Below are 23,333 nucleotides of genomic sequence, written 5' to 3'. Positions count from 1 at the left end.
GGGTGTTTTTTGCTTGGGGAAGTTTGTTGTCATTTCACTTGTACCTGTGTGCGCTCGCTCTCTTTCTCTCTCTCTCTCTCTCTTTTTCTCTCTCTCTCTCTCTCTTTCTCTCTCTCTCTCTCTCTTTTTCTCTCTCTCTCTCTCTTTTATCTATGGAGCCACCTTTTGGAGCGACTTCCTTCTCACAGCATCTCTCCTCAGCATTTGGCTTGCTGGACCGTTGCGCCCCGTGCATTCTCTCCTGCACATCATCATTGTGCCTGCCTGGTCTAAGACGAGGCTCCTCGCTGTGCCTGCTGCTGCTGCTTTGGGCCTTGCTGGCCTTTCCCCCAGCTGCAACGTGCAACTCGGAGCACGCCTCTCGTGCCTTTCGGGGGGCGTTTGCCATGCCTAGTCGAGAGCTGGCACTGCTCGGTGGGGCGTGGCGGCGAAGGCCCGCCCCATATGCTAATGAGCAGGCTGCTGTGCATCTTGGGAGTGAGCCTGTGGTTGAAGAAGCTTGGGGTGCTCCAGGAAAAGAAGACCGGCGGGGCATCACCCACTCTCCCGGCGCCGGAGCCAAGGATGCCTGCCGATCCCTACAGGCGCTTTGCGGCCCCCGCCTGGGAAACGGCGACAAAGTCGCAGCGATCTAGCAGGGCTGCGTCCGAGGGCGGCTCGTCTGGCAGGCGCCGAGCAACTCATACTTACCTGGCAGGGGAGATACCATGATCACTAAGGTGGTTCTCCCAGGGTGAGGCTCATCCATTGCACTCCGGGTGTGCTGACCCCTGCGATTTCCCCAAATGCGGGAAACTCGACTGCATAATTTGTGGTAGTGGGGGACTGCGTTCGCGCTTTCCCCTGATTTACTCTGGTTCAAAAACAGTGCTCTTCTCCTCCTCGGGACTGCTGCTAGCAGGTCCAGCTGCTTGCTCGAGTCCATTGCTCTCCCCTGGCCCACCGCTTTGCTTGGGCTCTGCCTCGGGACAAAGGGTATCTCGACCATTAACCTGGGACCTTTCCAAAAGGACGATTCCAGCCCCCATCCCGGATCGTCGTCGCTCTCACTGCTGCTCCGTCCCGGGGGCTCCTCGCTTGGACGGCGTGCGGCCGCCGGAATAGCAGATTGAGCAGTACTTAAGCAGCCTCTGTCTCCCCCTCGTGGACGGACACCGAGCAACAGTGTGAGGAGCCTTCCATTGGCAAGAAACAATGTAACAATGGGGTGTTTTTTGCTTGGGGAAGTTTGTTGTCATTTCACTTGTACCTGTGTGCGCTCGCTCTCTTTCTCTCTCTCTCTCTCTCTTTTTCTCTCTCTCTCTCTCTCTTTCTCTCTCTCTCTCTCTTTTTCTCTCTCTCTCTCTCTTTTATCTATGGAGCCACCTTTTGGAGCGACTTCCTTCTCACAGCATCTCTCCTCAGCATTTGGCTTGCTGGACCGTTGCGCCCCGTGCATTCTCTCCTGCACATCATCATTGTGCCTGCCTGGTCTAAGACGAGGCTCCTCGCTGTGCCTGCTGCTGCTGCTTTGGGCCTTGCTGGCCTTTCCCCCAGCTGCAACGTGCAACTCGGAGCACGCCTCTCGTGCCTTTCGGGGGGCGTTTGCCATGCCTAGTCGAGAGCTGGCACTGCTCGGTGGGGCGTGGCGGCGAAGGCCCGCCCCCATATGCTAATGAGCAGGCTGCTGTGCATCTTGGGAGTGAGCCTGTGGTTGAAGAAGCTTGGGGTGCTCCAGGAAAAGAAGACCGGCGGGGCATCACCCACTCTCCCGGCGCCGGAGCCAAGGATGCCTGCCGATCCCTACAGGCGCTTTGCGGCCCCCGCCTGGGAAACGGCGACAAAGTCGCAGCGATCTAGCAGGGCTGCGTCCGAGGGCGGCTCGTCTGGCAGGCGCCGAGCAACTCATACTTACCTGGCAGGGGAGATACCATGATCACTAAGGTGGTTCTCCCAGGGTGAGGCTCATCCATTGCACTCCGGGTGTGCTGACCCCTGCGATTTCCCCAAATGCGGGAAACTCGACTGCATAATTTGTGGTAGTGGGGGACTGCGTTCGCGCTTTCCCCTGATTTACTCTGGTTCAAAAACAGTGCTCTTCTCCTCCTCGGGACTGCTGCTAGCAGGTCCAGCTGCTTGCTCGAGTCCATTGCTCTCCCCTGGCCCACCGCTTTGCTTGGGCTCTGCCTCGGGACAAAGGGTATCTCGACCATTAACCTGGGACCTTTCCAAAAGGACGATTCCAGCCCCCATCCCGGATCGTCGTCGCTCTCACTGCTGCTCCGTCCCGGGGGCTCCTCGCTTGGACGGCGTGCGGCCGCCGGAATAGCAGATTGAGCAGTACTTAAGCAGCCTCTGTCTCCCCCTCGTGGACGGACACCGAGCAACAGTGTGAGGAGCCTTCCATTGGCAAGAAACAATGTAACAATGGGGTGTTTTTTGCTTGGGGAAGTTTGTTGTCATTTCACTTGTACCTGTGTGCGCTCGCTCTCTTTCTCTCTCTCTCTCTCTCTCTCTCTTTTTCTCTCTCTCTCTCTCTCTTTCTCTCTCTCTCTCTCTTTTTCTCTCTCTCTCTCTCTTTTATCTATGGAGCCACCTTTTGGAGCGACTTCCTTCTCACAGCATCTCTCCTCAGCATTTGGCTTGCTGGACCGTTGCGCCCCGTGCATTCTCTCCTGCACATCATCATTGTGCCTGCCTGGTCTAAGACGAGGCTCCTCGCTGTGCCTGCTGCTGCTGCTTTGGGCCTTGCTGGCCTTTCCCCCAGCTGCAACGTGCAACTCGGAGCACGCCTCTCGTGCCTTTCGGGGGGCGTTTGCCATGCCTAGTCGAGAGCTGGCACTGCTCGGTGGGGCGTGGCGGCGAAGGCCCGCCCCCATATGCTAATGAGCAGGCTGCTGTGCATCTTGGGAGTGAGCCTGTGGTTGAAGAAGCTTGGGGTGCTCCAGGAAAAGAAGACCGGCGGGGCATCACCCACTCTCCCGGCGCCGGAGCCAAGGATGCCTGCCGATCCCTACAGGCGCTTTGCGGCCCCCGCCTGGGAAACGGCGACAAAGTCGCAGCGATCTAGCAGGGCTGCGTCCGAGGGCGGCTCGTCTGGCAGGCGCCGAGCAACTCATACTTACCTGGCAGGGGAGATACCATGATCACTAAGGTGGTTCTCCCAGGGTGAGGCTCATCCATTGCACTCCGGGTGTGCTGACCCCTGCGATTTCCCCAAATGCGGGAAACTCGACTGCATAATTTGTGGTAGTGGGGGACTGCGTTCGCGCTTTCCCCTGATTTACTCTGGTTCAAAAACAGTGCTCTTCTCCTCCTCGGGACTGCTGCTAGCAGGTCCAGCTGCTTGCTCGAGTCCATTGCTCTCCCCTGGCCCACCGCTTTGCTTGGGCTCTGCCTCGGGACAAAGGGTATCTCGACCATTAACCTGGGACCTTTCCAAAAGGACGATTCCAGCCCCCATCCCGGATCGTCGTCGCTCTCACTGCTGCTCCGTCCCGGGGGCTCCTCGCTTGGACGGCGTGCGGCCGCCGGAATAGCAGATTGAGCAGTACTTAAGCAGCCTCTGTCTCCCCCTCGTGGACGGACACCGAGCAACAGTGTGAGGAGCCTTCCATTGGCAAGAAACAATGTAACAATGGGGTGTTTTTTGCTTGGGGAAGTTTGTTGTCATTTCACTTGTACCTGTGTGCGCTCGCTCTCTTTCTCTCTCTCTCTCTCTCTTTTTCTCTCTCTCTCTCTCTCTTTCTCTCTCTCTCTCTCTTTTTCTCTCTCTCTCTCTCTTTTATCTATGGAGCCACCTTTTGGAGCGACTTCCTTCTCACAGCATCTCTCCTCAGCATTTGGCTTGCTGGACCGTTGCGCCCCGTGCATTCTCTCCTGCACATCATCATTGTGCCTGCCTGGTCTAAGACGAGGCTCCTCGCTGTGCCTGCTGCTGCTGCTTTGGGCCTTGCTGGCCTTTCCCCCAGCTGCAACGTGCAACTCGGAGCACGCCTCTCGTGCCTTTCGGGGGGCGTTTGCCATGCCTAGTCGAGAGCTGGCACTGCTCGGTGGGGCGTGGCGGCGAAGGCCCGCCCCCATATGCTAATGAGCAGGCTGCTGTGCATCTTGGGAGTGAGCCTGTGGTTGAAGAAGCTTGGGGTGCTCCAGGAAAAGAAGACCGGCGGGGCATCACCCACTCTCCCGGCGCCGGAGCCAAGGATGCCTGCCGATCCCTACAGGCGCTTTGCGGCCCCCGCCTGGGAAACGGCGACAAAGTCGCAGCGATCTAGCAGGGCTGCGTCCGAGGGCGGCTCGTCTGGCAGGCGCCGAGCAACTCATACTTACCTGGCAGGGGAGATACCATGATCACTAAGGTGGTTCTCCCAGGGTGAGGCTCATCCATTGCACTCCGGGTGTGCTGACCCCTGCGATTTCCCCAAATGCGGGAAACTCGACTGCATAATTTGTGGTAGTGGGGGACTGCGTTCGCGCTTTCCCCTGATTTACTCTGGTTCAAAAACAGTGCTCTTCTCCTCCTCGGGACTGCTGCTAGCAGGTCCAGCTGCTTGCTCGAGTCCATTGCTCTCCCCTGGCCCACCGCTTTGCTTGGGCTCTGCCTCGGGACAAAGGGTATCTCGACCATTAACCTGGGACCTTTCCAAAAGGACGATTCCAGCCCCCATCCCGGATCGTCGTCGCTCTCACTGCTGCTCCGTCCCGGGGGCTCCTCGCTTGGACGGCGTGCGGCCGCCGGAATAGCAGATTGAGCAGTACTTAAGCAGCCTCTGTCTCCCCCTCGTGGACGGACACCGAGCAACAGTGTGAGGAGCCTTCCATTGGCAAGAAACAATGTAACAATGGGGTGTTTTTTGCTTGGGGAAGTTTGTTGTCATTTCACTTGTACCTGTGTGCGCTCGCTCTCTTTCTCTCTCTCTCTCTCTCTTTTTCTCTCTCTCTCTCTCTCTTTCTCTCTCTCTCTCTCTTTTTCTCTCTCTCTCTCTCTTTTATCTATGGAGCCACCTTTTGGAGCGACTTCCTTCTCACAGCATCTCTCCTCAGCATTTGGCTTGCTGGACCGTTGCGCCCCGTGCATTCTCTCCTGCACATCATCATTGTGCCTGCCTGGTCTAAGACGAGGCTCCTCGCTGTGCCTGCTGCTGCTGCTTTGGGCCTTGCTGGCCTTTCCCCCAGCTGCAACGTGCAACTCGGAGCACGCCTCTCGTGCCTTTCGGGGGGCGTTTGCCATGCCTAGTCGAGAGCTGGCACTGCTCGGTGGGGCGTGGCGGCGAAGGCCCGCCCCCATATGCTAATGAGCAGGCTGCTGTGCATCTTGGGAGTGAGCCTGTGGTTGAAGAAGCTTGGGGTGCTCCAGGAAAAGAAGACCGGCGGGGCATCACCCACTCTCCCGGCGCCGGAGCCAAGGATGCCTGCCGATCCCTACAGGCGCTTTGCGGCCCCCGCCTGGGAAACGGCGACAAAGTCGCAGCGATCTAGCAGGGCTGCGTCCGAGGGCGGCTCGTCTGGCAGGCGCCGAGCAACTCATACTTACCTGGCAGGGGAGATACCATGATCACTAAGGTGGTTCTCCCAGGGTGAGGCTCATCCATTGCACTCCGGGTGTGCTGACCCCTGCGATTTCCCCAAATGCGGGAAACTCGACTGCATAATTTGTGGTAGTGGGGGACTGCGTTCGCGCTTTCCCCTGATTTACTCTGGTTCAAAAACAGTGCTCTTCTCCTCCTCGGGACTGCTGCTAGCAGGTCCAGCTGCTTGCTCGAGTCCATTGCTCTCCCCTGGCCCACCGCTTTGCTTGGGCTCTGCCTCGGGACAAAGGGTATCTCGACCATTAACCTGGGACCTTTCCAAAAGGACGATTCCAGCCCCCATCCCGGATCGTCGTCGCTCTCACTGCTGCTCCGTCCCGGGGGCTCCTCGCTTGGACGGCGTGCGGCCGCCGGAATAGCAGATTGAGCAGTACTTAAGCAGCCTCTGTCTCCCCCTCGTGGACGGACACCGAGCAACAGTGTGAGGAGCCTTCCATTGGCAAGAAACAATGTAACAATGGGGTGTTTTTTGCTTGGGGAAGTTTGTTGTCATTTCACTTGTACCTGTGTGCGCTCGCTCTCTTTCTCTCTCTCTCTCTCTCTTTTTCTCTCTCTCTCTCTCTCTTTCTCTCTCTCTCTCTCTTTTTCTCTCTCTCTCTCTCTTTTATCTATGGAGCCACCTTTTGGAGCGACTTCCTTCTCACAGCATCTCTCCTCAGCATTTGGCTTGCTGGACCGTTGCGCCCCGTGCATTCTCTCCTGCACATCATCATTGTGCCTGCCTGGTCTAAGACGAGGCTCCTCGCTGTGCCTGCTGCTGCTGCTTTGGGCCTTGCTGGCCTTTCCCCCAGCTGCAACGTGCAACTCGGAGCACGCCTCTCGTGCCTTTCGGGGGGCGTTTGCCATGCCTAGTCGAGAGCTGGCACTGCTCGGTGGGGCGTGGCGGCGAAGGCCCGCCCCCATATGCTAATGAGCAGGCTGCTGTGCATCTTGGGAGTGAGCCTGTGGTTGAAGAAGCTTGGGGTGCTCCAGGAAAAGAAGACCGGCGGGGCATCACCCACTCTCCCGGCGCCGGAGCCAAGGATGCCTGCCGATCCCTACAGGCGCTTTGCGGCCCCCGCCTGGGAAACGGCGACAAAGTCGCAGCGATCTAGCAGGGCTGCGTCCGAGGGCGGCTCGTCTGGCAGGCGCCGAGCAACTCATACTTACCTGGCAGGGGAGATACCATGATCACTAAGGTGGTTCTCCCAGGGTGAGGCTCATCCATTGCACTCCGGGTGTGCTGACCCCTGCGATTTCCCCAAATGCGGGAAACTCGACTGCATAATTTGTGGTAGTGGGGGACTGCGTTCGCGCTTTCCCCTGATTTACTCTGGTTCAAAAACAGTGCTCTTCTCCTCCTCGGGACTGCTGCTAGCAGGTCCAGCTGCTTGCTCGAGTCCATTGCTCTCCCCTGGCCCACCGCTTTGCTTGGGCTCTGCCTCGGGACAAAGGGTATCTCGACCATTAACCTGGGACCTTTCCAAAAGGACGATTCCAGCCCCCATCCCGGATCGTCGTCGCTCTCACTGCTGCTCCGTCCCGGGGGCTCCTCGCTTGGACGGCGTGCGGCCGCCGGAATAGCAGATTGAGCAGTACTTAAGCAGCCTCTGTCTCCCCCTCGTGGACGGACACCGAGCAACAGTGTGAGGAGCCTTCCATTGGCAAGAAACAATGTAACAATGGGGTGTTTTTTGCTTGGGGAAGTTTGTTGTCATTTCACTTGTACCTGTGTGCGCTCGCTCTCTTTCTCTCTCTCTCTCTCTCTCTCTTTTTCTCTCTCTCTCTCTCTCTTTCTCTCTCTCTCTTTTTCTCTCTCTCTCTCTCTTTTATCTATGGAGCCACCTTTTGGAGCGACTTCCTTCTCACAGCATCTCTCCTCAGCATTTGGCTTGCTGGACCGTTGCGCCCCGTGCATTCTCTCCTGCACATCATCATTGTGCCTGCCTGGTCTAAGACGAGGCTCCTCGCTGTGCCTGCTGCTGCTGCTTTGGGCCTTGCTGGCCTTTCCCCCAGCTGCAACGTGCAACTCGGAGCACGCCTCTCGTGCCTTTCGGGGGGCGTTTGCCATGCCTAGTCGAGAGCTGGCACTGCTCGGTGGGGCGTGGCGGCGAAGGCCCGCCCCCATATGCTAATGAGCAGGCTGCTGTGCATCTTGGGAGTGAGCCTGTGGTTGAAGAAGCTTGGGGTGCTCCAGGAAAAGAAGACCGGCGGGGCATCACCCACTCTCCCGGCGCCGGAGCCAAGGATGCCTGCCGATCCCTACAGGCGCTTTGCGGCCCCCGCCTGGGAAACGGCGACAAAGTCGCAGCGATCTAGCAGGGCTGCGTCCGAGGGCGGCTCGTCTGGCAGGCGCCGAGCAACTCATACTTACCTGGCAGGGGAGATACCATGATCACTAAGGTGGTTCTCCCAGGGTGAGGCTCATCCATTGCACTCCGGGTGTGCTGACCCCTGCGATTTCCCCAAATGCGGGAAACTCGACTGCATAATTTGTGGTAGTGGGGGACTGCGTTCGCGCTTTCCCCTGATTTACTCTGGTTCAAAAACAGTGCTCTTCTCCTCCTCGGGACTGCTGCTAGCAGGTCCAGCTGCTTGCTCGAGTCCATTGCTCTCCCCTGGCCCACCGCTTTGCTTGGGCTCTGCCTCGGGACAAAGGGTATCTCGACCATTAACCTGGGACCTTTCCAAAAGGACGATTCCAGCCCCCATCCCGGATCGTCGTCGCTCTCACTGCTGCTCCGTCCCGGGGGCTCCTCGCTTGGACGGCGTGCGGCCGCCGGAATAGCAGATTGAGCAGTACTTAAGCAGCCTCTGTCTCCCCCTCGTGGACGGACACCGAGCAACAGTGTGAGGAGCCTTCCATTGGCAAGAAACAATGTAACAATGGGGTGTTTTTTGCTTGGGGAAGTTTGTTGTCATTTCACTTGTACCTGTGTGCGCTCGCTCTCTTTCTCTCTCTCTCTCTCTCTTTTTCTCTCTCTCTCTCTCTCTTTCTCTCTCTCTCTCTCTTTTTCTCTCTCTCTCTCTCTTTTATCTATGGAGCCACCTTTTGGAGCGACTTCCTTCTCACAGCATCTCTCCTCAGCATTTGGCTTGCTGGACCGTTGCGCCCCGTGCATTCTCTCCTGCACATCATCATTGTGCCTGCCTGGTCTAAGACGAGGCTCCTCGCTGTGCCTGCTGCTGCTGCTTTGGGCCTTGCTGGCCTTTCCCCCAGCTGCAACGTGCAACTCGGAGCACGCCTCTCGTGCCTTTCGGGGGGCGTTTGCCATGCCTAGTCGAGAGCTGGCACTGCTCGGTGGGGCGTGGCGGCGAAGGCCCGCCCCCATATGCTAATGAGCAGGCTGCTGTGCATCTTGGGAGTGAGCCTGTGGTTGAAGAAGCTTGGGGTGCTCCAGGAAAAGAAGACCGGCGGGGCATCACCCACTCTCCCGGCGCCGGAGCCAAGGATGCCTGCCGATCCCTACAGGCGCTTTGCGGCCCCCGCCTGGGAAACGGCGACAAAGTCGCAGCGATCTAGCAGGGCTGCGTCCGAGGGCGGCTCGTCTGGCAGGCGCCGAGCAACTCATACTTACCTGGCAGGGGAGATACCATGATCACTAAGGTGGTTCTCCCAGGGTCCAGGGTGGACTGTCCGGGCACGGATGAAGAGGAGGACTGACCCCCCCCCTCTCCTTCCCCCCATCTCTCCTCGGTGTTTCTGTCCTTCAATAAAGCCTATGGCCCTGTGCAACCCTCTCCCTGCCCCCTACTCCCCACACCCTTTTTCCCCAGCACTTGGTTGTGTGCTTGTTGATGGTTGCATGCAGGAATGTTTAGATCTATTGTATTAGGGGAGTGGTGCTTTGTGTGACCTACAGTGGGGGATGAGAGTGTTCCCTGTGAGCCACACAAACACTACATAGTGTGCATGTATGTATGAGTGGATATTTATTGACTGAATGCAAACTGCGCTGCGCCGCAGTATAATGTATGCTTTTGTTTTACGACTGACTGTAATAAAGTCTCGTTTTCAATCAAAAAAGTGGTTCTCCCAGGGTGAGGCTCATCCATTGCACTCCGGGTGTGCTGACCCCTGCGATTTCCCCAAATGCGGGAAACTCGACTGCATAATTTGTGGTAGTGGGGGACTGCGTTCGCGCTTTCCCCTGATTTACTCTGGTTCAAAAACAGTGCTCTTCTCCTCCTCGGGACTGCTGCTAGCAGGTCCAGCTGCTTGCTCGAGTCCATTGCTCTCCCCTGGCCCACCGCTTTGCTTGGGCTCTGCCTCGGGACAAAGGGTATCTCGACCATTAACCTGGGACCTTTCCAAAAGGACGATTCCAGCCCCCATCCCGGATCGTCGTCGCTCTCACTGCTGCTCCGTCCCGGGGGCTCCTCGCTTGGACGGCGTGCGGCCGCCGGAATAGCAGATTGAGCAGTACTTAAGCAGCCTCTGTCTCCCCCTCGTGGACGGACACCGAGCAACAGTGTGAGGAGCCTTCCATTGGCAAGAAACAATGTAACAATGGGGTGTTTTTTGCTTGGGGAAGTTTGTTGTCATTTCACTTGTACCTGTGTGCGCTCGCTCTCTTTCTCTCTCTCTCTCTCTCTTTTTCTCTCTCTCTCTCTCTCTTTCTCTCTCTCTCTCTCTTTTTCTCTCTCTCTCTCTCTTTTATCTATGGAGCCACCTTTTGGAGCGACTTCCTTCTCACAGCATCTCTCCTCAGCATTTGGCTTGCTGGACCGTTGCGCCCCGTGCATTCTCTCCTGCACATCATCATTGTGCCTGCCTGGTCTAAGACGAGGCTCCTCGCTGTGCCTGCTGCTGCTGCTTTGGGCCTTGCTGGCCTTTCCCCCAGCTGCAACGTGCAACTCGGAGCACGCCTCTCGTGCCTTTCGGGGGGCGTTTGCCATGCCTAGTCGAGAGCTGGCACTGCTCGGTGGGGCGTGGCGGCGAAGGCCCGCCCCCATATGCTAATGAGCAGGCTGCTGTGCATCTTGGGAGTGAGCCTGTGGTTGAAGAAGCTTGGGGTGCTCCAGGAAAAGAAGACCGGCGGGGCATCACCCACTCTCCCGGCGCCGGAGCCAAGGATGCCTGCCGATCCCTACAGGCGCTTTGCGGCCCCCGCCTGGGAAACGGCGACAAAGTCGCAGCGATCTAGCAGGGCTGCGTCCGAGGGCGGCTCGTCTGGCAGGCGCCGAGCAACTCATACTTACCTGGCAGGGGAGATACCATGATCACTAAGGTGGTTCTCCCAGGGTGAGGCTCATCCATTGCACTCCGGGTGTGCTGACCCCTGCGATTTCCCCAAATGCGGGAAACTCGACTGCATAATTTGTGGTAGTGGGGGACTGCGTTCGCGCTTTCCCCTGATTTACTCTGGTTCAAAAACAGTGCTCTTCTCCTCCTCGGGACTGCTGCTAGCAGGTCCAGCTGCTTGCTCGAGTCCATTGCTCTCCCCTGGCCCACCGCTTTGCTTGGGCTCTGCCTCGGGACAAAGGGTATCTCGACCATTAACCTGGGACCTTTCCAAAAGGACGATTCCAGCCCCCATCCCGGATCGTCGTCGCTCTCACTGCTGCTCCGTCCCGGGGGCTCCTCGCTTGGACGGCGTGCGGCCGCCGGAATAGCAGATTGAGCAGTACTTAAGCAGCCTCTGTCTCCCCCTCGTGGACGGACACCGAGCAACAGTGTGAGGAGCCTTCCATTGGCAAGAAACAATGTAACAATGGGGTGTTTTTTGCTTGGGGAAGTTTGTTGTCATTTCACTTGTACCTGTGTGCGCTCGCTCTCTTTCTCTCTCTCTCTCTCTCTTTTTCTCTCTCTCTCTCTCTCTTTCTCTCTCTCTCTCTCTCTTTTTCTCTCTCTCTCTCTCTTTTATCTATGGAGCCACCTTTTGGAGCGACTTCCTTCTCACAGCATCTCTCCTCAGCATTTGGCTTGCTGGACCGTTGCGCCCCGTGCATTCTCTCCTGCACATCATCATTGTGCCTGCCTGGTCTAAGACGAGGCTCCTCGCTGTGCCTGCTGCTGCTGCTTTGGGCCTTGCTGGCCTTTCCCCCAGCTGCAACGTGCAACTCGGAGCACGCCTCTCGTGCCTTTCGGGGGGCGTTTGCCATGCCTAGTCGAGAGCTGGCACTGCTCGGTGGGGCGTGGCGGCGAAGGCCCGCCCCCATATGCTAATGAGCAGGCTGCTGTGCATCTTGGGAGTGAGCCTGTGGTTGAAGAAGCTTGGGGTGCTCCAGGAAAAGAAGACCGGCGGGGCATCACCCACTCTCCCGGCGCCGGAGCCAAGGATGCCTGCCGATCCCTACAGGCGCTTTGCGGCCCCCGCCTGGGAAACGGCGACAAAGTCGCAGCGATCTAGCAGGGCTGCGTCCGAGGGCGGCTCGTCTGGCAGGCGCCGAGCAACTCATACTTACCTGGCAGGGGAGATACCATGATCACTAAGGTGGTTCTCCCAGGGTGAGGCTCATCCATTGCACTCCGGGTGTGCTGACCCCTGCGATTTCCCCAAATGCGGGAAACTCGACTGCATAATTTGTGGTAGTGGGGGACTGCGTTCGCGCTTTCCCCTGATTTACTCTGGTTCAAAAACAGTGCTCTTCTCCTCCTCGGGACTGCTGCTAGCAGGTCCAGCTGCTTGCTCGAGTCCATTGCTCTCCCCTGGCCCACCGCTTTGCTTGGGCTCTGCCTCGGGACAAAGGGTATCTCGACCATTAACCTGGGACCTTTCCAAAAGGACGATTCCAGCCCCCATCCCGGATCGTCGTCGCTCTCACTGCTGCTCCGTCCCGGGGGCTCCTCGCTTGGACGGCGTGCGGCCGCCGGAATAGCAGATTGAGCAGTACTTAAGCAGCCTCTGTCTCCCCCTCGTGGACGGACACCGAGCAACAGTGTGAGGAGCCTTCCATTGGCAAGAAACAATGTAACAATGGGGTGTTTTTTGCTTGGGGAAGTTTGTTGTCATTTCACTTGTACCTGTGTGCGCTCGCTCTCTTTCTCTCTCTCTCTCTTTTTCTCTCTCTCTCTCTCTCTTTCTCTCTCTCTCTCTCTTTTTCTCTCTCTCTCTCTCTTTTATCTATGGAGCCACCTTTTGGAGCGACTTCCTTCTCACAGCATCTCTCCTCAGCATTTGGCTTGCTGGACCGTTGCGCCCCGTGCATTCTCTCCTGCACATCATCATTGTGCCTGCCTGGTCTAAGACGAGGCTCCTCGCTGTGCCTGCTGCTGCTGCTTTGGGCCTTGCTGGCCTTTCCCCCAGCTGCAACGTGCAACTCGGAGCACGCCTCTCGTGCCTTTCGGGGGGCGTTTGCCATGCCTAGTCGAGAGCTGGCACTGCTCGGTGGGGCGTGGCGGCGAAGGCCCGCCCCCATATGCTAATGAGCAGGCTGCTGTGCATCTTGGGAGTGAGCCTGTGGTTGAAGAAGCTTGGGGTGCTCCAGGAAAAGAAGACCGGCGGGGCATCACCCACTCTCCCGGCGCCGGAGCCAAGGATGCCTGCCGATCCCTACAGGCGCTTTGCGGCCCCCGCCTGGGAAACGGCGACAAAGTCGCAGCGATCTAGCAGGGCTGCGTCCGAGGGCGGCTCGTCTGGCAGGCGCCGAGCAACTCATACTTACCTGGCAGGGGAGATACCATGATCACTAAGGTGGTTCTCCCAGGGTGAGGCTCATCCATTGCACTCCGGGTGTGCTGACCCCTGCGATTTCCCCAAATGCGGGAAACTCGACTGCATAATTTGTGGTAGTGGGGGACTGCGTTCGCGCTTTCCCCTGATTTACTCTGGTTCAAAAACAGTGCTCTTCTCCTCCTCGGGACTGCTGCTAGCAGGTCCAGCTGCTTGCTCGAGTCCATTGCTCTCCCCTGGCCCACCGCTTTGCTTGGGCTCTGCCTCGGGACAAAGGGTATCTCGACCATTAACCTGGGACCTTTCCAAAAGGACGATTCCAGCCCCCATCCCGGATCGTCGTCGCTCTCACTGCTGCTCCGTCCCGGGGGCTCCTCGCTTGGACGGCGTGCGGCCGCCGGAATAGCAGATTGAGCAGTACTTAAGCAGCCTCTGTCTCCCCCTCGTGGACGGACACCGAGCAACAGTGTGAGGAGCCTTCCATTGGCAAGAAACAATGTAACAATGGGGTGTTTTTTGCTTGGGGAAGTTTGTTGTCATTTCACTTGTACCTGTGTGCGCTCGCTCTCTTTCTCTCTCTCTCTCTCTCTTTTTCTCTCTCTCTCTCTCTCTTTCTCTCTCTCTCTCTCTTTTTCTCTCTCTCTCTCTCTTTTATCTATGGAGCCACCTTTTGGAGCGACTTCCTTCTCACAGCATCTCTCCTCAGCATTTGGCTTGCTGGACCGTTGCGCCCCGTGCATTCTCTCCTGCACATCATCATTGTGCCTGCCTGGTCTAAGACGAGGCTCCTCGCTGTGCCTGCTGCTGCTGCTTTGGGCCTTGCTGGCCTTTCCCCCAGCTGCAACGTGCAACTCGGAGCACGCCTCTCGTGCCTTTCGGGGGGCGTTTGCCATGCCTAGTCGAGAGCTGGCACTGCTCGGTGGGGCGTGGCGGCGAAGGCCCGCCCCCATATGCTAATGAGCAGGCTGCTGTGCATCTTGGGAGTGAGCCTGTGGTTGAAGAAGCTTGGGGTGCTCCAGGAAAAGAAGACCGGCGGGGCATCACCCACTCTCCCGGCGCCGGAGCCAAGGATGCCTGCCGATCCCTACAGGCGCTTTGCGGCCCCCGCCTGGGAAACGGCGACAAAGTCGCAGCGATCTAGCAGGGCTGCGTCCGAGGGCGGCTCGTCTGGCAGGCGCCGAGCAACTCATACTTACCTGGCAGGGGAGATACCATGATCACTAAGGTGGTTCTCCCAGGGTGAGGCTCATCCATTGCACTCCGGGTGTGCTGACCCCTGCGATTTCCCCAAATGCGGGAAACTCGACTGCATAATTTGTGGTAGTGGGGGACTGCGTTTGCGCTTTCCCCTGATTTACTCTGGTTCAAAAACAGTGCTCTTCTCCTCCTCGGGACTGCTGCTAGCAGGTCCAGCTGCTTGCTCGAGTCCATTGCTCTCCCCTGGCCCACCGCTTTGCTTGGGCTCTGCCTCGGGACAAAGGGTATCTCGACCATTAACCTGGGACCTTTCCAAAAGGACGATTCCAGCCCCCATCCCGGATCGTCGTCGCTCTCACTGCTGCTCCGTCCCGGGGGCTCCTCGCTTGGACGGCGTGCGGCCGCCGGAATAGCAGATTGAGCAGTACTTAAGCAGCCTCTGTCTCCCCCTCGTGGACGGACACCGAGCAACAGTGTGAGGAGCCTTCCATTGGCAAGAAACAATGTAACAATGGGGTGTTTTTTGCTTGGGGAAGTTTGTTGTCATTTCACTTGTACCTGTGTGCGCTCGCTCTCTTTCTCTCTCTCTCTCTCTCTTTTTCTCTCTCTCTCTCTCTCTTTCTCTCTCTCTCTCTCTTTTTCTCTCTCTCTCTCTCTTTTATCTATGGAGCCACCTTTTGGAGCGACTTCCTTCTCACAGCATCTCTCCTCAGCATTTGGCTTGCTGGACCGTTGCGCCCCGTGCATTCTCTCCTGCACATCATCATTGTGCCTGCCTGGTCTAAGACGAGGCTCCTCGCTGTGCCTGCTGCTGCTGCTTTGGGCCTTGCTGGCCTTTCCCCCAGCTGCAACGTGCAACTCGGAGCACGCCTCTCGTGCCTTTCGGGGGGCGTTTGCCATGCCTAGTCGAGAGCTGGCACTGCTCGGTGGGGCGTGGCGGCGAAGGCCCGCCCCCATATGCTAATGAGCAGGCTGCTGTGCATCTTGGGAGTGAGCCTGTGGTTGAAGAAGCTTGGGGTGCTCCAGGAAAAGAAGACCGGCGGGGCATCACCCACTCTCCCGGCGCCGGAGCCAAGGATGCCTGCCGATCCCTACAGGCGCTTTGCGGCCCCCGCCTGGGAAACGGCGACAAAGTCGCAGCGATCTAGCAGGGCTGCGTCCGAGGGCGGCTCGTCTGGCAGGCGCCGAGCAACTCATACTTACCTGGCAGGGGAGATACCATGATCACTAAGGTGGTTCTCCCAGGGTGAGGCTCATCCATTGCACTCCGGGTGTGCTGACCCCTGCGATTTCCCCAAATGCGGGAAACTCGACTGCATAATTTGTGGTAGTGGGGGACTGCGTTCGCGCTTTCCCCTGATTTACTCTGGTTCAAAAACAGTGCTCTTCTCCTCCTCGGGACTGCTGCTAGCAGGTCCAGCTGCTTGCTCGAGTCCATTGCTCTCCCCTGGCCCACCGCTTTGCTTGGGCTCTGCCTCGGGACAAAGGGTATCTCGACCATTAACCTGGGACCTTTCCAAAAGGACGATTCCAGCCCCCATCCCGGATCGTCGTCGCTCTCACTGCTGCTCCGTCCCGGGGGCTCCTCGCTTGGACGGCGTGCGGCCGCCGGAATAGCAGATTGAGCAGTACTTAAGCAGCCTCTGTCTCCCCCTCGTGGACGGACACCGAGCAACAGTGTGAGGAGCCTTCCATTGGCAAGAAACAATGTAACAATGGGGTGTTTTTTGCTTGGGGAAGTTTGTTGTCATTTCACTTGTACCTGTGTGCGCTCGCTCTCTTTCTCTCTCTCTCTCTCTCTTTTTCTCTCTCTCTCTCTCTCTTTCTCTCTCTCTCTCTCTTTTTCTCTCTCTCTCTCTCTTTTATCTATGGAGCCACCTTTTGGAGCGACTTCCTTCTCACAGCATCTCTCCTCAGCATTTGGCTTGCTGGACCGTTGCGCCCCGTGCATTCTCTCCTGCACATCATCATTGTGCCTGCCTGGTCTAAGACGAGGCTCCTCGCTGTGCCTGCTGCTGCTGCTTTGGGCCTTGCTGGCCTTTCCCCCAGCTGCAACGTGCAACTCGGAGCACGCCTCTCGTGCCTTTCGGGGGGCGTTTGCCATGCCTAGTCGAGAGCTGGCACTGCTCGGTGGGGCGTGGCGGCGAAGGCCCGCCCCCATATGCTAATGAGCAGGCTGCTGTGCATCTTGGGAGTGAGCCTGTGGTTGAAGAAGCTTGGGGTGCTCCAGGAAAAGAAGACCGGCGGGGCATCACCCACTCTCCCGGCGCCGGAGCCAAGGATGCCTGCCGATCCCTACAGGCGCTTTGCGGCCCCCGCCTGGGAAACGGCGACAAAGTCGCAGCGATCTAGCAGGGCTGCGTCCGAGGGCGGCTCGTCTGGCAGGCGCCGAGCAACTCATACTTACCTGGCAGGGGAGATACCATGATCACTAAGGTGGTTCTCCCAGGGTGAGGCTCATCCATTGCACTCCGGGTGTGCTGACCCCTGCGATTTCCCCAAATGCGGGAAACTCGACTGCATAATTTGTGGTAGTGGGGGACTGCGTTCGCGCTTTCCCCTGATTTACTCTGGTTCAAAAACAGTGCTCTTCTCCTCCTCGGGACTGCTGCTAGCAGGTCCAGCTGCTTGCTCGAGTCCATTGCTCTCCCCTGGCCCACCGCTTTGCTTGGGCTCTGCCTCGGGACAAAGGGTATCTCGACCATTAACCTGGGACCTTTCCAAAAGGACGATTCCAGCCCCCATCCCGGATCGTCGTCGCTCTCACTGCTGCTCCGTCCCGGGGGCTCCTCGCTTGGACGGCGTGCGGCCGCCGGAATAGCAGATTGAGCAGTACTTAAGCAGCCTCTGTCTCCCCCTCGTGGACGGACACCGAGCAACAGTGTGAGGAGCCTTCCATTGGCAAGAAACAATGTAACAATGGGGTGTTTTTTGCTTGGGGAAGTTTGTTGTCATTTCACTTGTACCTGTGTGCGCTCGCTCTCTTTCTCTCTCTCTCTCTCTCTTTTTCTCTCTCTCTCTCTCTCTTTCTCTCTCTCTCTCTCTTTTTCTCTCTCTCTCTCTCTTTTATCTATGGAGCCACCTTTTGGAGCGACTTCCTTCTCACAGCATCTCTCCTCAGCATTTGGCTTGCTGGACCGTTGCGCCCCGTGCATTCTCTCCTGCACATCATCATTGTGCCTGCCTGGTCTAAGACGAGGCTCCTCGCTGTGCCTGCTGCTGCTGCTTTGGGCCTTGCTGGCCTTTCCCCCAGCTGCAACGTGCAACTCGGAGCACGCCTCTCGTGCCTTTCGGGGGGCGTTTGCCATGCCTAGTCGAGAGCTGGCACTGCTCGGTGGGGCGTGGCGGCGAAGGCCCGCCCCCATATGCTAATGAGCAGGCTGCTGTGCATCTTGGGAGTGAGCCTGTGGTTGAAGAAGCTTGGGGTGCTCCAGGAAAAGAAGACCGGCGGGGCATCACCCACTCTCCCGGCGCCGGAGCCAAGGATGCCTGCCGATCCCTACAGGCGCTTTGCGGCCCCCGCCTGGGAAACGGCGACAAAGTCGCAGCGATCTAGCAGGGCTGCGTCCGAGGGCGGCTCGTCTGGCAGGCGCCGAGCAACTCATACTTACCTGGCAGGGGAGATACCATGATCACTAAGGTGGTTCTCCCAGGGTGAGGCTCATCCATTGCACTCCGGGTGTGCTGACCCCTGCGATTTCCCCAAATGCGGGAAACTCGACTGCATAATTTGTGGTAGTGGGGGACTGCGTTCGCGCTTTCCCCTGATTTACTCTGGTTCAAAAACAGTGCTCTTCTCCTCCTCGGGACTGCTGCTAGCAGGTCCAGCTGCTTGCTCGAGTCCATTGCTCTCCCCTGGCCCACCGCTTTGCTTGGGCTCTGCCTCGGGACAAAGGGTATCTCGACCATTAACCTGGGACCTTTCCAAAAGGACGATTCCAGCCCCCATCCCGGATCGTCGTCGCTCTCACTGCTGCTCCGTCCCGGGGGCTCCTCGCTTGGACGGCGTGCGGCCGCCGGAATAGCAGATTGAGCAGTACTTAAGCAGCCTCTGTCTCCCCCTCGTGGACGGACACCGAGCAACAGTGTGAGGAGCCTTCCATTGGCAAGAAACAATGTAACAATGGGGTGTTTTTTGCTTGGGGAAGTTTGTTGTCATTTCACTTGTACCTGTGTGCGCTCGCTCTCTTTCTCTCTCTCTCTCTCTCTTTTTCTCTCTCTCTCTCTCTCTTTCTCTCTCTCTCTCTCTTTTTCTCTCTCTCTCTCTCTTTTATCTATGGAGCCACCTTTTGGAGCGACTTCCTTCTCACAGCATCTCTCCTCAGCATTTGGCTTGCTGGACCGTTGCGCCCCGTGCATTCTCTCCTGCACATCATCATTGTGCCTGCCTGGTCTAAGACGAGGCTCCTCGCTGTGCCTGCTGCTGCTGCTTTGGGCCTTGCTGGCCTTTCCCCCAGCTGCAACGTGCAACTCGGAGCACGCCTCTCGTGCCTTTCGGGGGGCGTTTGCCATGCCTAGTCGAGAGCTGGCACTGCTCGGTGGGGCGTGGCGGCGAAGGCCCGCCCCCATATGCTAATGAGCAGGCTGCTGTGCATCTTGGGAGTGAGCCTGTGGTTGAAGAAGCTTGGGGTGCTCCAGGAAAAGAAGACCGGCGGGGCATCACCCACTCTCCCGGCGCCGGAGCCAAGGATGCCTGCCGATCCCTACAGGCGCTTTGCGGCCCCCGCCTGGGAAACGGCGACAAAGTCGCAGCGATCTAGCAGGGCTGCGTCCGAGGGCGGCTCGTCTGGCAGGCGCCGAGCAACTCATACTTACCTGGCAGGGGAGATACCATGATCACTAAGGTGGTTCTCCCAGGGTGAGGCTCATCCATTGCACTCCGGGTGTGCTGACCCCTGCGATTTCCCCAAATGCGGGAAACTCGACTGCATAATTTGTGGTAGTGGGGGACTGCGTTCGCGCTTTCCCCTGATTTACTCTGGTTCAAAAACAGTGCTCTTCTCCTCCTCGGGACTGCTGCTAGCAGGTCCAGCTGCTTGCTCGAGTCCATTGCTCTCCCCTGGCCCACCGCTTTGCTTGGGCTCTGCCTCGGGACAAAGGGTATCTCGACCATTAACCTGGGACCTTTCCAAAAGGACGATTCCAGCCCCCATCCCGGATCGTCGTCGCTCTCACTGCTGCTCCGTCCCGGGGGCTCCTCGCTTGGACGGCGTGCGGCCGCCGGAATAGCAGATTGAGCAGTACTTAAGCAGCCTCTGTCTCCCCCTCGTGGACGGACACCGAGCAACAGTGTGAGGAGCCTTCCATTGGCAAGAAACAATGTAACAATGGGGTGTTTTTTGCTTGGGGAAGTTTGTTGTCATTTCACTTGTACCTGTGTGCGCTCGCTCTCTTTCTCTCTCTCTCTCTCTCTTTTTCTCTCTCTCTCTCTCTCTTTCTCTCTCTCTCTCTCTTTTTCTCTCTCTCTCTCTCTTTTATCTATGGAGCCACCTTTTGGAGCGACTTCCTTCTCACAGCATCTCTCCTCAGCATTTGGCTTGCTGGACCGTTGCGCCCCGTGCATTCTCTCCTGCACATCATCATTGTGCCTGCCTGGTCTAAGACGAGGCTCCTCGCTGTGCCTGCTGCTGCTGCTTTGGGCCTTGCTGGCCTTTCCCCCAGCTGCAACGTGCAACTCGGAGCACGCCTCTCGTGCCTTTCGGGGGGCGTTTGCCATGCCTAGTCGAGAGCTGGCACTGCTCGGTGGGGCGTGGCGGCGAAGGCCCGCCCCCATATGCTAATGAGCAGGCTGCTGTGCATCTTGGGAGTGAGCCTGTGGTTGAAGAAGCTTGGGGTGCTCCAGGAAAAGAAGACCGGCGGGGCATCACCCACTCTCCCGGCGCCGGAGCCAAGGATGCCTGCCGATCCCTACAGGCGCTTTGCGGCCCCCGCCTGGGAAACGGCGACAAAGTCGCAGCGATCTAGCAGGGCTGCGTCCGAGGGCGGCTCGTCTGGCAGGCGCCGAGCAACTCATACTTACCTGGCAGGGGAGATACCATGATCACTAAGGTGGTTCTCCCAGGGTGAGGCTCATCCATTGCACTCCGGGTGTGCTGACCCCTGCGATTTCCCCAAATGCGGGAAACTCGACTGCATAATTTGTGGTAGTGGGGGACTGCGTTCGCGCTTTCCCCTGATTTACTCTGGTTCAAAAACAGTGCTCTTCTCCTCCTCGGGACTGCTGCTAGCAGGTCCAGCTGCTTGCTCGAGTCCATTGCTCTCCCCTGGCCCACCGCTTTGCTTGGGCTCTGCCTCGGGACAAAGGGTATCTCGACCATTAACCTGGGACCTTTCCAAAAGGACGATTCCAGCCCCCATCCCGGATCGTCGTCGCTCTCACTGCTGCTCCGTCCCGGGGGCTCCTCGCTTGGACGGCGTGCGGCCGCCGGAATAGCAGATTGAGCAGTACTTAAGCAGCCTCTGTCTCCCCCTCGTGGACGGACACCGAGCAACAGTGTGAGGAGCCTTCCATTGGCAAGAAACAATGTAACAATGGGGTGTTTTTTGCTTGGGGAAGTTTGTTGTCATTTCACTTGTACCTGTGTGCGCTCGCTCTCTTTCTCTCTCTCTCTCTCTCTTTTTCTCTCTCTCTCTCTCTCTTTCTCTCTCTCTCTCTCTTTTTCTCTCTCTCTCTCTCTTTTATCTATGGAGCCACCTTTTGGAGCGACTTCCTTCTCACAGCATCTCTCCTCAGCATTTGGCTTGCTGGACCGTTGCGCCCCGTGCATTCTCTCCTGCACATCATCATTGTGCCTGCCTGGTCTAAGACGAGGCTCCTCGCTGTGCCTGCTGCTGCTGCTTTGGGCCTTGCTGGCCTTTCCCCCAGCTGCAACGTGCAACTCGGAGCACGCCTCTCGTGCCTTTCGGGGGGCGTTTGCCATGCCTAGTCGAGAGCTGGCACTGCTCGGTGGGGCGTGGCGGCGAAGGCCCGCCCCCATATGCTAATGAGCAGGCTGCTGTGCATCTTGGGAGTGAGCCTGTGGTTGAAGAAGCTTGGGGTGCTCCAGGAAAAGAAGACCGGCGGGGCATCACCCACTCTCCCGGCGCCGGAGCCAAGGATGCCTGCCGATCCCTACAGGCGCTTTGCGGCCCCCGCCTGGGAAACGGCGACAAAGTCGCAGCGATCTAGCAGGGCTGCGTCCGAGGGCGGCTCGTCTGGCAGGCGCCGAGCAACTCATACTTACCTGGCAGGGGAGATACCATGATCACTAAGGTGGTTCTCCCAGGGTGAGGCTCATCCATTGCACTCCGGGTGTGCTGACCCCTGCGATTTCCCCAAATGCGGGAAACTCGACTGCATAATTTGTGGTAGTGGGGGACTGCGTTCGCGCTTTCCCCTGATTTACTCTGGTTCAAAAACAGTGCTCTTCTCCTCCTCGGGACTGCTGCTAGCAGGTCCAGCTGCTTGCTCGAGTCCATTGCTCTCCCCTGGCCCACCGCTTTGCTTGGGCTCTGCCTCGGGACAAAGGGTATCTCGACCATTAACCTGGGACCTTTCCAAAAGGACGATTCCAGCCCCCATCCCGGATCGTCGTCGCTCTCACTGCTGCTCCGTCCCGGGGGCTCCTCGCTTGGACGGCGTGCGGCCGCCGGAATAGCAGATTGAGCAGTACTTAAGCAGCCTCTGTCTCCCCCTCGTGGACGGACACCGAGCAACAGTGTGAGGAGCCTTCCATTGGCAAGAAACAATGTAACAATGGGGTGTTTTTTGCTTGGGGAAGTTTGTTGTCATTTCACTTGTACCTGTGTGCGCTCGCTCTCTTTCTCTCTCTCTCTCTCTCTTTTTCTCTCTCTCTCTCTCTCTTTCTCTCTCTCTCTCTCTTTTTCTCTCTCTCTCTCTCTTTTATCTATGGAGCCACCTTTTGGAGCGACTTCCTTCTCACAGCATCTCTCCTCAGCATTTGGCTTGCTGGACCGTTGCGCCCCGTGCATTCTCTCCTGCACATCATCATTGTGCCTGCCTGGTCTAAGACGAGGCTCCTCGCTGTGCCTGCTGCTGCTGCTTTGGGCCTTGCTGGCCTTTCCCCCAGCTGCAACGTGCAACTCGGAGCACGCCTCTCGTGCCTTTCGGGGGGCGTTTGCCATGCCTAGTCGAGAGCTGGCACTGCTCGGTGGGGCGTGGCGGCGAAGGCCCGCCCCCATATGCTAATGAGCAGGCTGCTGTGCATCTTGGGAGTGAGCCTGTGGTTGAAGAAGCTTGGGGTGCTCCAGGAAAAGAAGACCGGCGGGGCATCACCCACTCTCCCGGCGCCGGAGCCAAGGATGCCTGCCGATCCCTACAGGCGCTTTGCGGCCCCCGCCTGGGAAACGGCGACAAAGTCGCAGCGATCTAGCAGGGCTGCGTCCGAGGGCGGCTCGTCTGGCAGGCGCCGAGCAACTCATACTTACCTGGCAGGGGAGATACCATGATCACTAAGGTGGTTCTCCCAGGGTGAGGCTCATCCATTGCACTCCGGGTGTGCTGACCCCTGCGATTTCCCCAAATGCGGGAAACTCGACTGCATAATTTGTGGTAGTGGGGGACTGCGTTCGCAGCTTTCCCCTGATTTACTCTGGTTCAAAAACAGTGCTCTTCTCCTCCTCGGGACTGCTGCTAGCAGGTCCAGCTGCTTGCTCGAGTCCATTGCTCTCCCCTGGCCCACCGCTTTGCTTGGGCTCTGCCTCGGGACAAAGGGTATCTCGACCATTAACCTGGGACCTTTCCAAAAGGACGATTCCAGCCCCCATCCCGGATCGTCGTCGCTCTCACTGCTGCTCCGTCCCGGGGGCTCCTCGCTTGGACGGCGTGCGGCCGCCGGAATAGCAGATTGAGCAGTACTTAAGCAGCCTCTGTCTCCCCCTCGTGGACGGACACCGAGCAACAGTGTGAGGAGCCTTCCATTGGCAAGAAACAATGTAACAATGGGGTGTTTTTTGCTTGGGGAAGTTTGTTGTC

General features: G+C 58.0%; 19 non-coding genes across 19 annotated transcripts; all 19 read left to right on the top strand.

Annotated features, from left to right (window-relative positions):
- Nucleotides 1-682: 682 nt before the first annotated feature.
- Nucleotides 683-846, top strand: LOC136599703 (U1 spliceosomal RNA). Its single transcript, XR_010789220.1, has one exon. It is a non-coding gene; the product is annotated as a U1 spliceosomal RNA (small nuclear RNA).
- A 1,040-nt stretch (nt 847-1,886) lies between these two features.
- On the top strand, nt 1,887-2,050 carry LOC136599700 (U1 spliceosomal RNA). Its single transcript, XR_010789218.1, has one exon. It is a non-coding gene; the product is annotated as a U1 spliceosomal RNA (small nuclear RNA).
- A 1,046-nt stretch (nt 2,051-3,096) lies between these two features.
- LOC136599699 (U1 spliceosomal RNA) lies at nt 3,097-3,260 on the top strand. The gene has a single exon (XR_010789217.1). It is a non-coding gene; the product is annotated as a U1 spliceosomal RNA (small nuclear RNA).
- A 1,040-nt stretch (nt 3,261-4,300) lies between these two features.
- On the top strand, nt 4,301-4,464 carry LOC136599698 (U1 spliceosomal RNA). The gene has a single exon (XR_010789216.1). It is a non-coding gene; the product is annotated as a U1 spliceosomal RNA (small nuclear RNA).
- A 1,040-nt stretch (nt 4,465-5,504) lies between these two features.
- Nucleotides 5,505-5,668, top strand: LOC136599697 (U1 spliceosomal RNA). Its single transcript, XR_010789215.1, has one exon. It is a non-coding gene; the product is annotated as a U1 spliceosomal RNA (small nuclear RNA).
- A 1,040-nt stretch (nt 5,669-6,708) lies between these two features.
- LOC136599696 (U1 spliceosomal RNA) lies at nt 6,709-6,872 on the top strand. Its single transcript, XR_010789214.1, has one exon. It is a non-coding gene; the product is annotated as a U1 spliceosomal RNA (small nuclear RNA).
- A 1,040-nt stretch (nt 6,873-7,912) lies between these two features.
- Nucleotides 7,913-8,076, top strand: LOC136599684 (U1 spliceosomal RNA). Its single transcript, XR_010789205.1, has one exon. It is a non-coding gene; the product is annotated as a U1 spliceosomal RNA (small nuclear RNA).
- Nucleotides 8,077-9,535: 1,459 nt separating this feature from the next.
- LOC136599690 (U1 spliceosomal RNA) lies at nt 9,536-9,700 on the top strand. Its single transcript, XR_010789211.1, has one exon. It is a non-coding gene; the product is annotated as a U1 spliceosomal RNA (small nuclear RNA).
- Nucleotides 9,701-10,740: 1,040 nt separating this feature from the next.
- LOC136599672 (U1 spliceosomal RNA) lies at nt 10,741-10,904 on the top strand. The gene has a single exon (XR_010789194.1). It is a non-coding gene; the product is annotated as a U1 spliceosomal RNA (small nuclear RNA).
- A 1,042-nt stretch (nt 10,905-11,946) lies between these two features.
- LOC136599660 (U1 spliceosomal RNA) lies at nt 11,947-12,110 on the top strand. The gene has a single exon (XR_010789183.1). It is a non-coding gene; the product is annotated as a U1 spliceosomal RNA (small nuclear RNA).
- A 1,036-nt stretch (nt 12,111-13,146) lies between these two features.
- LOC136599648 (U1 spliceosomal RNA) lies at nt 13,147-13,310 on the top strand. The gene has a single exon (XR_010789172.1). It is a non-coding gene; the product is annotated as a U1 spliceosomal RNA (small nuclear RNA).
- Nucleotides 13,311-14,350: 1,040 nt separating this feature from the next.
- Nucleotides 14,351-14,514, top strand: LOC136599686 (U1 spliceosomal RNA). The gene has a single exon (XR_010789207.1). It is a non-coding gene; the product is annotated as a U1 spliceosomal RNA (small nuclear RNA).
- A 1,040-nt stretch (nt 14,515-15,554) lies between these two features.
- On the top strand, nt 15,555-15,718 carry LOC136599635 (U1 spliceosomal RNA). Its single transcript, XR_010789161.1, has one exon. It is a non-coding gene; the product is annotated as a U1 spliceosomal RNA (small nuclear RNA).
- A 1,040-nt stretch (nt 15,719-16,758) lies between these two features.
- LOC136599738 (U1 spliceosomal RNA) lies at nt 16,759-16,922 on the top strand. The gene has a single exon (XR_010789252.1). It is a non-coding gene; the product is annotated as a U1 spliceosomal RNA (small nuclear RNA).
- A 1,040-nt stretch (nt 16,923-17,962) lies between these two features.
- On the top strand, nt 17,963-18,126 carry LOC136599726 (U1 spliceosomal RNA). Its single transcript, XR_010789241.1, has one exon. It is a non-coding gene; the product is annotated as a U1 spliceosomal RNA (small nuclear RNA).
- Nucleotides 18,127-19,166: 1,040 nt separating this feature from the next.
- Nucleotides 19,167-19,330, top strand: LOC136599714 (U1 spliceosomal RNA). Its single transcript, XR_010789230.1, has one exon. It is a non-coding gene; the product is annotated as a U1 spliceosomal RNA (small nuclear RNA).
- Nucleotides 19,331-20,370: 1,040 nt separating this feature from the next.
- LOC136599701 (U1 spliceosomal RNA) lies at nt 20,371-20,534 on the top strand. Its single transcript, XR_010789219.1, has one exon. It is a non-coding gene; the product is annotated as a U1 spliceosomal RNA (small nuclear RNA).
- Nucleotides 20,535-21,574: 1,040 nt separating this feature from the next.
- On the top strand, nt 21,575-21,738 carry LOC136599629 (U1 spliceosomal RNA). The gene has a single exon (XR_010789155.1). It is a non-coding gene; the product is annotated as a U1 spliceosomal RNA (small nuclear RNA).
- Nucleotides 21,739-22,778: 1,040 nt separating this feature from the next.
- Nucleotides 22,779-22,943, top strand: LOC136599688 (U1 spliceosomal RNA). The gene has a single exon (XR_010789209.1). It is a non-coding gene; the product is annotated as a U1 spliceosomal RNA (small nuclear RNA).
- The last annotated feature ends 390 nt before the right edge of the window (nt 22,944-23,333 follow it).

The sequence above is a fragment of the Eleutherodactylus coqui genome, unplaced genomic scaffold (assembly GCF_035609145.1).
Source record: "Eleutherodactylus coqui strain aEleCoq1 unplaced genomic scaffold, aEleCoq1.hap1 HAP1_SCAFFOLD_306, whole genome shotgun sequence".
Lineage (NCBI taxonomy): Eukaryota > Metazoa > Chordata > Amphibia > Anura > Eleutherodactylidae > Eleutherodactylus > Eleutherodactylus coqui.
This window is presented reverse-complemented; position numbering and strand designations above follow the sequence as displayed.